Source organism: Talpa occidentalis, unplaced genomic scaffold (genome assembly GCF_014898055.3).
Source record: "Talpa occidentalis isolate TD23 unplaced genomic scaffold, MPIMG_talOcc4v2.1 talOcc4.13, whole genome shotgun sequence".
NCBI lineage: Eukaryota > Metazoa > Chordata > Mammalia > Eulipotyphla > Talpidae > Talpa > Talpa occidentalis.
The window spans coordinates 76,413,730-76,424,080 of NW_023601322.1; the positions used below are offsets into that span (position 1 = coordinate 76,413,730).

At 40.7% G+C, this 10,351-nt stretch overlaps 1 long non-coding RNA gene across 1 annotated transcript; it reads left to right on the forward strand.

Annotated features, from left to right (window-relative positions):
• Window positions 1-16: 16 nt before the first annotated feature.
• LOC129145639 (uncharacterized) lies at window positions 17-8,969 on the forward strand. Its single transcript, XR_008551485.1, has 3 exons — window positions 17-71; window positions 2,675-2,776; window positions 8,933-8,969. It is a non-coding gene; the product is annotated as an uncharacterized LOC129145639 (long non-coding RNA).
• The last annotated feature ends 1,382 nt before the right edge of the window (window positions 8,970-10,351 follow it).

The window sequence follows — 10,351 nt, forward strand, 5'->3', positions numbered from 1 at the left end:
TTACGTGGGGATGTAGTTATGGATCCCTAAGGAGAAGGCTGGGGAAGAATCATCATAAATATTGCACAAAGGTTTCAGAATCTACTCTTTTTTTTTAAGATTTTTTTTTATTTATATAAGAGCTGGGGTACAGGTCAGAGTCGCAGGAGGGTGAGAGGATTCACCAGAGACAGAGTGGGAAGCAGAACAGGCAGACGGACTGAAAGCACTACTGAGGGGAGCAGCGGGCGAGACAGGAGAGGTCTGCCTCGCCATGTGGGATTCTCCCTGGCCGGTTGGGATCGAACCCACACTGCAGAGGCTGTGGACCACTTCACAGCACGACACTCAATCCGCTACACCAGTGGGGAGGCCCCAGTATCTACTCTTAAGGGGACCTATTATTTTTCTTTAATCTATGGCTTTCAGGTCAGAGAACAGGCTCTTATCTGTAAGCTGGCAAGAGATCATGACTATGATTGACATAAGACTGTGTTCTTGATCATTTTTATTATCAACATTAAGCAATTCTCTTGTTGATTGGCCATCTAGCTTGACCCTGTTATCACCATATTCTTTAAGTATGACCCCTGGTTGATCCTCACAGGTCAGGGCTCCATGCCCATTAGAATAATCACATCCAAATTAAGTGCTCTACCTGACCTTTGTTTATCTGGAATCCTGTCTTCTCCACAGAACCCAGATCCATAAGAGGACTTCATACTCTTGGCCCTTGCTAAAGAGTTCACCCACCACTGAGCTTCTTAGCAATACTTGTTTTTCTTCACTAGTAAATTCCAATGGCCAGAGAGAAGAGGATCTTCCTCTGGGACCTTTAGGGGAACACAGGCAACTACTCTCTGGCCTTATGTAATAAATCCTTCTGACATGACTTGCTTTCTGAGTCTTTCCTCAATATTCATCCATAGAGTTCCAGTTTTTCTAGCATTTTTTCCAACCGCAAGGACCTAGATTAGCAGCCAAGGAATAACTGTAGGTGTCATTGCTAGGACATCGAATACTAAATCATGGGATTTCCTCATCCAGTGCCCAGCATGCTCTTTCAGTCTCTGCCAGTATTCATTAGCCAATTCCTGCGGAGTTGTTGATGAATAATCCATTTCCTCTCAAAGCAGGGTTAATTCTTCCCTGGTGAAGGCCATATTGAAACTGAATCTAGTAGTGGTTTAGAAGCATACTCCTCACACGAGGCCTTTAAATGGTCTCCAAGCAAGGACAGGGTGATTTATAGGAAAAAGACACTTTTGCTGACTTAGATGGTTCAGGGTAAAGTTGAGAGTCTAGGTCTTAAGCACCTAGGCTCATCCATATTTCAGGATCTCGTTCCTTCTCCATCAGGGCCCTGACATTCATAAAGAAAACTTGCAAGGGCTGTGATTTCAACCATCTGTGTAAGTCTGCTAGTCTTAAAACCAGGTCCTCGGATTGGACTTTGAAATAGTTAACCTCTGATTTCAGGATTTGAATAGCTCTTTAAGTGCTACCACTGATGCCTTCTGCCTGTCTGTCTTATGTCAACTGAATTGACAGTTAACTCACCTGACACTATAATTTTCTCCCTTGGTACATAAATCGGAAGGAACAGTTCCCCACCAGCTTCACAGCCTTTTTAATTTCCATGTCCCCATTTTGCTTAGATGCTGGAGGTACTTTATGTGGCAGAGCACTGCCTCCAGTCTCACTCTAGCACCCCTGAGGATATCAGCAGCCCATTTGCAGCCCCCTAGCAATTAGCTACTTTTTGGCATTAACAGCTCTCACAGCCTTCTTTATATACCTCTGAACTGAATTTACTTTCTTCTGGAAAATAAACTGCCAGATAGCTCTTACTCATCCTCTCCAATCTCCTGAGACAACCAAATCTGATAAGGTTACTGCATGACAGAAAGCAGATAAGATTGCAAAATACCTACAGGCAAGACAAGCTCTTATAGAGGAAGGTATAGCTGAGAATGCATCTTGCTGCCAGCATACAACTTGTGGGGTGAGGGGAAAGAGAAACGAGAGAGGAGGAGGAGGAGAGAAGAGCAAGAGAACCCGAAGACTGAGATTACAGAGAAAAATAGAAATTGACCACGACAAGCTCTCAAATTTTCCAGTCAGAGAAATCTCATCTGCTTCTGAGTGAGAGAGAGAGATCTCCTTTGGTAAAGAACCCTGAAATGTATACTCTTCTGGGTGGGAAAAAATGAGGGAGACATGTTCCTTGTTAATATGAAGGTATACTAATAAAATATACTGATATAAGGGTAAAGTAGGTTTTTTTTTTTTTAAAGAAATGTCTTCAAATGGTAATTTGTTTTAAAATTCAGATTTTTTTAAAAAAAATTTATTTATTTATGCATGCAAGAACTGGGGGACAGGCCAGAGGTGTGGAAGGGGTGAGAGGATTCACTAGAGACAGAGTTGGGAACAGAACAGGCAGATTGACTGAAATACACTGCCGAGGGGAGCAGCTGGTGAGACAGGAGAGGTCTGCTGTGCCATGTGGGTAGCCCCCCGGCCAGGCATCTAACTTGTGCTGCAATGGCTGCAGGCAGCTTTATCGGTTGCATCTTAACCCCTTGCGCCACCAGGGAGGCCCTAAAATTCAGTACTTAATAAGCAAACCTTAGTACAATTACTCATTAGATAAAACAACATTTGATTAATGCATGCTGTTTCTCTGTAATAGGAAGCTAGAATCACCCTGTGAGCGTGCCCTGGGAATGGATCAGACCCTGCTGGAACAAACACACTTTAATACTTTGGGGACATCAGGAGATGACTTAGGAAGGTACAGTTGTTATCTGAGAGGAACTGGCTTCAAGAAGAAAGCATTTTAAACCCAATAGGAAATAAAGACCATGCTATTGAGTCATTATAATATTCCTAGCATACATCATGCATGATGGAATTTTTTTCTACCTCCTGAGCTCATTCTCCCTTTCTGTAGGGTTTGGTGGTTTGGCCAGACAGTTGCTAAGACACATCTTGCTAAGTCATTAACTGTTATTCTTGAATGTTTTGGCTGTTGCCAAAGTGGTCTGATGGTATAAAAAAAATTAGAGTGCCATCTTGGGAAATATTACTCTTGCAGACTGTTGTTTACAAGCCAACTCAGTTATCCAGACAAAACTATTTTTTAGCATCTCCTAAAATCCTTTAAGAGAAAATGCAGTGAAGGATTTATGTCCTTATTTATGTTCAAGGTTAGTCACTGCAGAATCCATGGCATGTCTTGAGAGCTTTTTTAAAAATTTATTTCTTTCCACATGTGTAATGCACTAATTAAAGGTGTTAAGAGGCTCTTAAGTGAAGAAGTTCTTCTAATAGACTTCCATCTTTGGAGAAATAGTGAAAATCCAAGAGCCTCTCTCTTAAAGTTCTTAATAGGAAAAGGAAGATACGTGGAAACCGCAGATGCTGCTTTCATTTTCCCTCTTCTTCATTTCATCCTTTTGCTGATCTTGGAATTTTTGGGTGTAAGTTGGTGAGAAAGTATTTCCAATATATGACTCATCTCCAGGTAGCAAATAGAAAAAGTTGAAACACTGTACTTTTAGTCTCACTCTAAATATATAACCTGATTATTGCTGACAATTTCATTTTCAAAGTATTTAGTAAGCAACTATATATTGACCTTTCAAACTTAAATGCTAGTATTTTTTTAACCTGTCCATGTGCCAGACACTCTTCTAAACACTTTCCTTATATTATTCATTTCATTGTCCCCACAACTCTATGAAATGGGTTCTATTTTTATCTTCATTTTACAGAGGTATAACTGTGGCACCAAAAGGTTATGTAACTTGTCCAAATAGTGGTACAGCTCAAACTAAAGACCAGCCAGTCTTGAATCAGAGCTTGTGTTCTTACCTATTAAATTATCCTGCCACTGTATATGGGTCTCTCATTCACATCTGAGAGGAACCTGGATAAACACCCTGATAGAATAAGAAAGGAAGAAACCTTTCTTTCCTGTCTCTCATTTCCATTCTCTTTTTTGGCATCTGTTTGAAGGTCAGCTGGCCAATTTGATGTTAGATTTGCAATGTTTCCTCTCATTTTCTTTTTTTTTTAAGAGTTATTTTTTATTTATATAATAGCTGGGGTGCAAGCCAGAGGCACAGAGGGTGAGAGGATTCACCAGAGACAGAGTGGGGAGCAGAACAGGTAGACCGAAAGCACTGCTGAGGAGAGCAGCGGGCGTGATGAGAGGTCTGCCGCACATGTGGGACTCTCCCTGGCCGGCCAGGAATTGAACCTGTGCTGTGGAGGCTGCGGACAGCTGCACTCAACCCACTGCGCTCAATCCACTGCGTTTCTGGGGAGGCCCTTGCCTCTCATTTTCTAAGGTAACACAAATAATGGTAGGATTTTTAATGGGTACAGTTGCTGCTTAGAGGGCTAGCCCTGATACAATCTGTAGCTGAGAAGATAAAACAAAAATCTTTGATTTTAGTTCAACCAGTGGTAGTTCTAATTACCTCATTCAAAAATTCATGGGATGTACATGAAACACATTATAAGTGTAAAAGCAGAAAACGAGGGCCTCCCCGGTGGCTCAGCAGGTTGAGCACAGTCCTGTGAAGCTGTCCGCAGCCTCCACAGCATGGGTTCAATTCCTGGCCGGCCAGGGAGAGACACACATGGCGCAGCAGACCTCTCCTGTCTCGCCCGCTGCTCCCCTCAGGAGTGTATTTCAGTCCGTCTGCCTGTTCTGCTCCCTGCTCTGGTGACACCTCTTACCCTCCCACACATTTGGCCTGTACCACAGCCCTTGTATTAATAAATAAATCTCAAAAAAAAAAAAAGCAGAAAACAAAAAGAAAAGAGAGCAAATTCCCAGCAAATCAGCTGGGTGTCTATTTCTATCCATCGTTACCACTCTGGACCAAGACACCAGTATACCACTTGCCCAAACCACTGCCATATTTTGATAATGTCTCCTTGCTTTCACTCTTGTCATTCCAGTATCATCCTGAACTTAATGCTTCCTATTGCAGTCTGAAAACTTCAAAAATTCTTCAAAACCCTTCAAATTCCAGGCATCTAGCTGCTTCTCCAATCTCATTGTCTTCCTACTAACAATTTGTCAGAGTCATTGCGCTTCTTGCAGTTTTTAAGACATTGTTTTTATTTCCTGATGATGTCAGCATCTGCTATTTCCCTTTCCTTTAGCTGCGATAAGACTGACTCCCAAATCAAGTTTTAAATGTTACTTCCTCAAAGAGGCTTTCCCTCACTTCTCTCCATTAGGTTTTTTTTGTGCTATCCTCTCTCTCTCTTTTTTTTTTTTTTAAGATTTATTTATTTATTTAATTAATTTAAACAAGCACTGGGTACAGTCAGAAGCGCGGGAGGGTGAGAGAATTCACCAGAGCCAGAGCGGGGAGCAGAGCAGGCAGAAGGACCGAAGCACACTGCTGAGGGGAGCAGCGGGCGGCAGGAGAGGTCTGCGCGCCATGTGGGACCCTCCGGTGACCGGGGAGCAGCCGGGGATTGAACCGGCGCTGCAGAGGCTGCGGGCAGCTTCGCAACCCAGTGCTCAACTGCTGCGCCACCGGGGAGGCCCTGTGCTATCCTCTCTTTATCACTGTTCCTTATTCCCTTTTGAAATGATCACAATTTGCAATATAACGTCACTGTTTGTTTGAATGTATCTTTTTACCAGAACGTAATCAACTGAATTCCCTACACACACATCATAGTATCTGTCATATAGCATTGACCACCAGGTGGCATCAAAGCTCGGCAGGGACCAGAGTGAATTTGGACCACAAGTAGATCAAGCTCATCAAGGTTATTTTATTAACCTGGCAATATACAGGCCTGCGCTTGAATTTTGGACATCCTTCCCCTTTCCAAATAGAGTAAGGTTTTAGAGTACTATGTTTTGTTCTGCTTTTAAAGACCACAACTCAAAGCCTTAAAGATAAAGAACATTTATCAAAATAAATGGCTGCTCTAATAATTAGCATTATACTAATTCCTACTTTGAATGGAAAGACTAAATTCCCTGTAACTTAAGTTGTCCATTAAGCAATCAGATGCTAGTTATCCAGTATTATGAAAGACATTTAAGCTGCCAGACTGATCTTGAATTTGATGACTCTGGAGACTTTCAATCTTGAGTACCTTTGTTTCTAGGATCCAATTTAAATATTTAAAAATACATAAAGACCAGGTGGTTTGGTAGATGAAATAAAAAATAATCAATGATTAAAAAAATGGAAACAAACAAAATAAATAAAAATCATTTTAAAATGTGTAGTTTCATTAAGAATACTAGCTTAGGAATAACATGTATTACTCATCAGGGGAATGACAACTCTCCTTAATGGCCATAGCATAGTCAAACATGCTTAGATATTGAATCAGGCTGACCTGAAATAAAAGCTCAATTCTGCCACTTTCTTGCTATGTGACCCTAGAAAAAGCACTTTTACTTCTGTTTATCTCTAACTGGGAAAATAAAACCAAATATCTTTATACCCTCTCAAGTTAAAACTATTAGTTATTTATGGCTTTAAAAAGATACTCTATTCTGCTATGAAGTATATAATGATTAAAAATGAACAAATGAACCATCCCTACCAACAATATTACAGCAAAAGCCCAGAATTTCTCTTTTGCCTATTCCAAGCATGAAGATTGTTTTCACTGACTTTTAAAGGGCAAATAATATACAAAGGTTGAAGTTAAGGAGATTTTCTACTTATTAAATCTATTTTAAAAATAGAAATCGTTTGGAAAGTATTTTCTCCTGTTCCAGTAGGAGCTGGACACAGATGCTTTTTTTTTTTCTTTTGATTTTCCATCCTCTGGATAATTAGGAAACAAGAGGATTTAGTGCAAAAGAACATAGAAAAAATATTTCTGCATCAAGAGGAGAGCTGGAGAGGCAAAAAGACCTTACTTTTATTAGCTTCAGCAGCTTAGTGGAATTAAAAAGATCACTTGTGGCTCATATAGTGAGAAGTAATATTGAACAGCCGAGAGACAAGTTGCAGGGGCTTTCACAATAAAGCAGCCTAAAGCCAGAAGCTACCGATGCTTAAGCTCTAACAATGACTGTGGCATGAAACTGAGATGCAGGGTGGTTTATTCGAATATTCTCATAAATATTTGTATATAAAGGAAAAGTCAGAGTAATATGAAATGTACTTCTTTAGTTTTTTTTTTTTTCTAAAATTAATCTAAAGATGTGGCAGGACGCCAGATCAGAGATCAGAAAGCTGGAGCATCATCTAAACCTTGTTTCTCACTTATATGAGAGTCACTAGTTCTCACTCTTAAGTCATTACAACCTGGGTGTCATCCCCCTTATCCTTGAAGCTAGAAGGTTGAAGCTAGAAGGTTCAAGTCTAAGTTTCTACTCAACTCTTTAATTCTCTGGCTGTATGGTCTAAGTTTATTTATTCTTCAGTCAATCAGTATCTCAGTCAGTTATTTCTGGGAAAATTTGTCACCTATGTCCTGGGCACTTAGATACAATTTACATAGAAAACAAAAATTTAATCACCTCTATTTACCAGGCTATGTTCTTAGCTCTTGCTTTCTGTGCCTTAGAGTTTAAGGTGAAATAGATAGAAAAAAAGACAAACATTAAAATTTATACTATGTCAAAGGGTGATGAGTGCTATGGAGAAAGGCGAAAGGCAAAGCCAGGGATCGAACATTGGGTCTGGTTATTGCAGATGACCCTTAGAAAGATGGAAGGATAAGAGTTATGCCTGTGGTCCTAAGATCCAGGCAACCATCAGGTTCGATGTTGACACAGAGAATTGGTGTCACACTTGTGCAATGTGCTCAGGAGGAGTAACAGGGTTTTCGGGACAGTCCTTTGAGCCCACTGCACATTTTATCACCCATTTTTAGCTCTCTGTTTAATGAGATAGCAAATGAAACAGGAACATGCTGATATGTGTGTTAAGAGTCAAGAGATAAGAACCTGCATTTGCCACAGGAAAATGATAAAAATCAGTAATAGAGAAAACACATTTCATTTTCCTAATCTGTTAGCGGTGAGGGGAGATGAAAAATATCTGCAAAAATACTTTGCATACCCTTTCAAATGTAAATCATCAAAAGGCAGCATACTTAATAGAGGACCACATGTTGAGATAGAATATATAAGAGGAAATTGTAGCATCTTATTAATGAAATAAATCAACTTCTCTTTAAAAGTCCTTTCAATATTCAAGCCATGGATACTAGTCTTGAATATTTCTCACTGAAATTGATAGTTTGGTGTGTTGAGAATGGATTATAAACAAAAAGCTACCTCTCCTGGGACACCTTGGTTTCTGAGGTTTAGGTTCTACCTTCTGAAATGATGCTCAGGGGGAAATGAAAATGTTCTTAACCCTGAAGCAGAACAAGTTATGTAATGTAGATGACAGTTGAAGAAAATAAGGTGGAAGGAGAGAAAAATACATTTCAACCTCCCTTGTGTTATTAGTATTTGCAAGTAAGGAGCTATAGTTTTCTTGATTTTCTTCCACCTAGGATGTGGAATAGGGGCAATTGTAATCCCAGAAATAAACCAAAACAAGACACAATCACCTTTAATGAAACCTCTTAGGTCTGCTCCAAAGCTCAATATTTGAGAAGCAGTACTGTAGTCAAGGATGAATTCAAATGTTTTTAATATGCATAAATATACATTGAAGACATTCATCAAAATTCCAGCAAGAGAAATATGCTTCTAAAATAAGTATTGCCGATATGATTTCTCATAATTTATTCTCAAACATCTCTGTGTATGCTTCAGCATATTCTTCTAAACTGGGAAGTAAAGCATTTTTATAAATCTGAAAATGTCATGCAAAGATGTATTTCTCACTTTTAATAACCCCTTTTAAAGCAAATATATGATACTGTATTTATTAGGATGCAAAAATGATCAAAGTGTACATTTGAAAATGATCTTATTTTACTTTGTTAGGAAGAAAATGATTTAACATGCACGTGGAATGATTCGTGTAAGTACTTTCTATATTTTCATTTTTGAATAGAAATGTCATTGACATACAAGATGTTTATATGTCTTTATCATTTGATGTCTACTAAAAGTTTTTGCTTTGTGATTACCATAAGGTTCACATATAATATCTTTAAGGGAAGGATAGGCCCCAGGGCAGGTTTTCTATGATCCCAGCAGACGGGGTGTAGGGTAAGGGAAAATGTCAGGCTTTTCTGCCCTCCTGCCATCAGGATAGATGATGCAACCCTGCGGTCCTGTATGCATGCCTGATGGCGGGCATCTGAAGTAGGGTGTGGGCATAGGTAGATGGGATTCACCTGGGCTAAGATTGTGCTTTTAAGGGCGGCGTCATGGGGACATCAGCAGAAGCCAAGAACGAACGGAAGCCGAAAGAAGAAGAGAACAAGAGAGAACGCCAGAGAGCCCAGATGGAGTGAAGATTTGCTGGGGGCTGGGAGGCTGGCAGGCCTCCCAGCACCCCAGCATCCCAGCACCCTTGCCTGTTGTGTACCCGCTAAATCCCAATAAAAGACCTGCAAAAATCACTGAGGACTCTGACTCCTCCTTTACCTGGTCTGCATGGGATCACAAAACCTGCCCTGTGGTCTTCCTGACTTTACACCGGGTAAGGGAGGAGTCAGAGTCCTGGAGCCCTCAGTGGCTTTTGCAGGCTTTTTTTGGGATTTACTGGGTATAGGGCAGATAGAGGTGCTGGGGGGCTGGGAGGCTGGCAGGCCTCCCAGTCCCCAGCAAGTCTTCACTCTTTCTGGGTTCTCCAGCGTTCTCCCTGCTTCTCTGCTCTCAGCTTCTCTGCTTCTCTCAGCGTCTGCTGGCGTCCCCGCGACACTGCCCCTAAAAGCACAGTCTCAGCCCAGTGAATCCCATCTACATATGCCCACACCCTACTCCAGGTGTCCTCCATCAGGCATGCATTCAGGACCACAGGATTCCGTCATCTATCCTAATGGCAGGAGGGCAGAAAAGCCTGATACTTTTTACCTTACCCTACAGTATCATATGTGTATAATGCTATATTGTAAATTGTTAGCAACTTTAATTTGAATTCATCTTAAAACTGTACATTTTTACTGCTCCACTACCCCCTTTTACTATGTATGATGTCACATTTAATATGTATGATGTCACATGAGTAATAACTAATTACTGTATTATTTAACATTCCTTTTGTCTTTTTTTTGTGGGACCTTTGCTGGCGGCCGGGGAATGAACTGGCGCTGCAGAGGCTGCGGGTAGCCTCGCAGCCCAGCGCTCAACCACTGCGCCACCAGGGGAGGCCCCCTTTTGTCTTTTAAACCCCAGTACATATAGCAGATCAGGTGCACATAATTTGGGCATGTTTATGTCTAGTGGGATGTATTG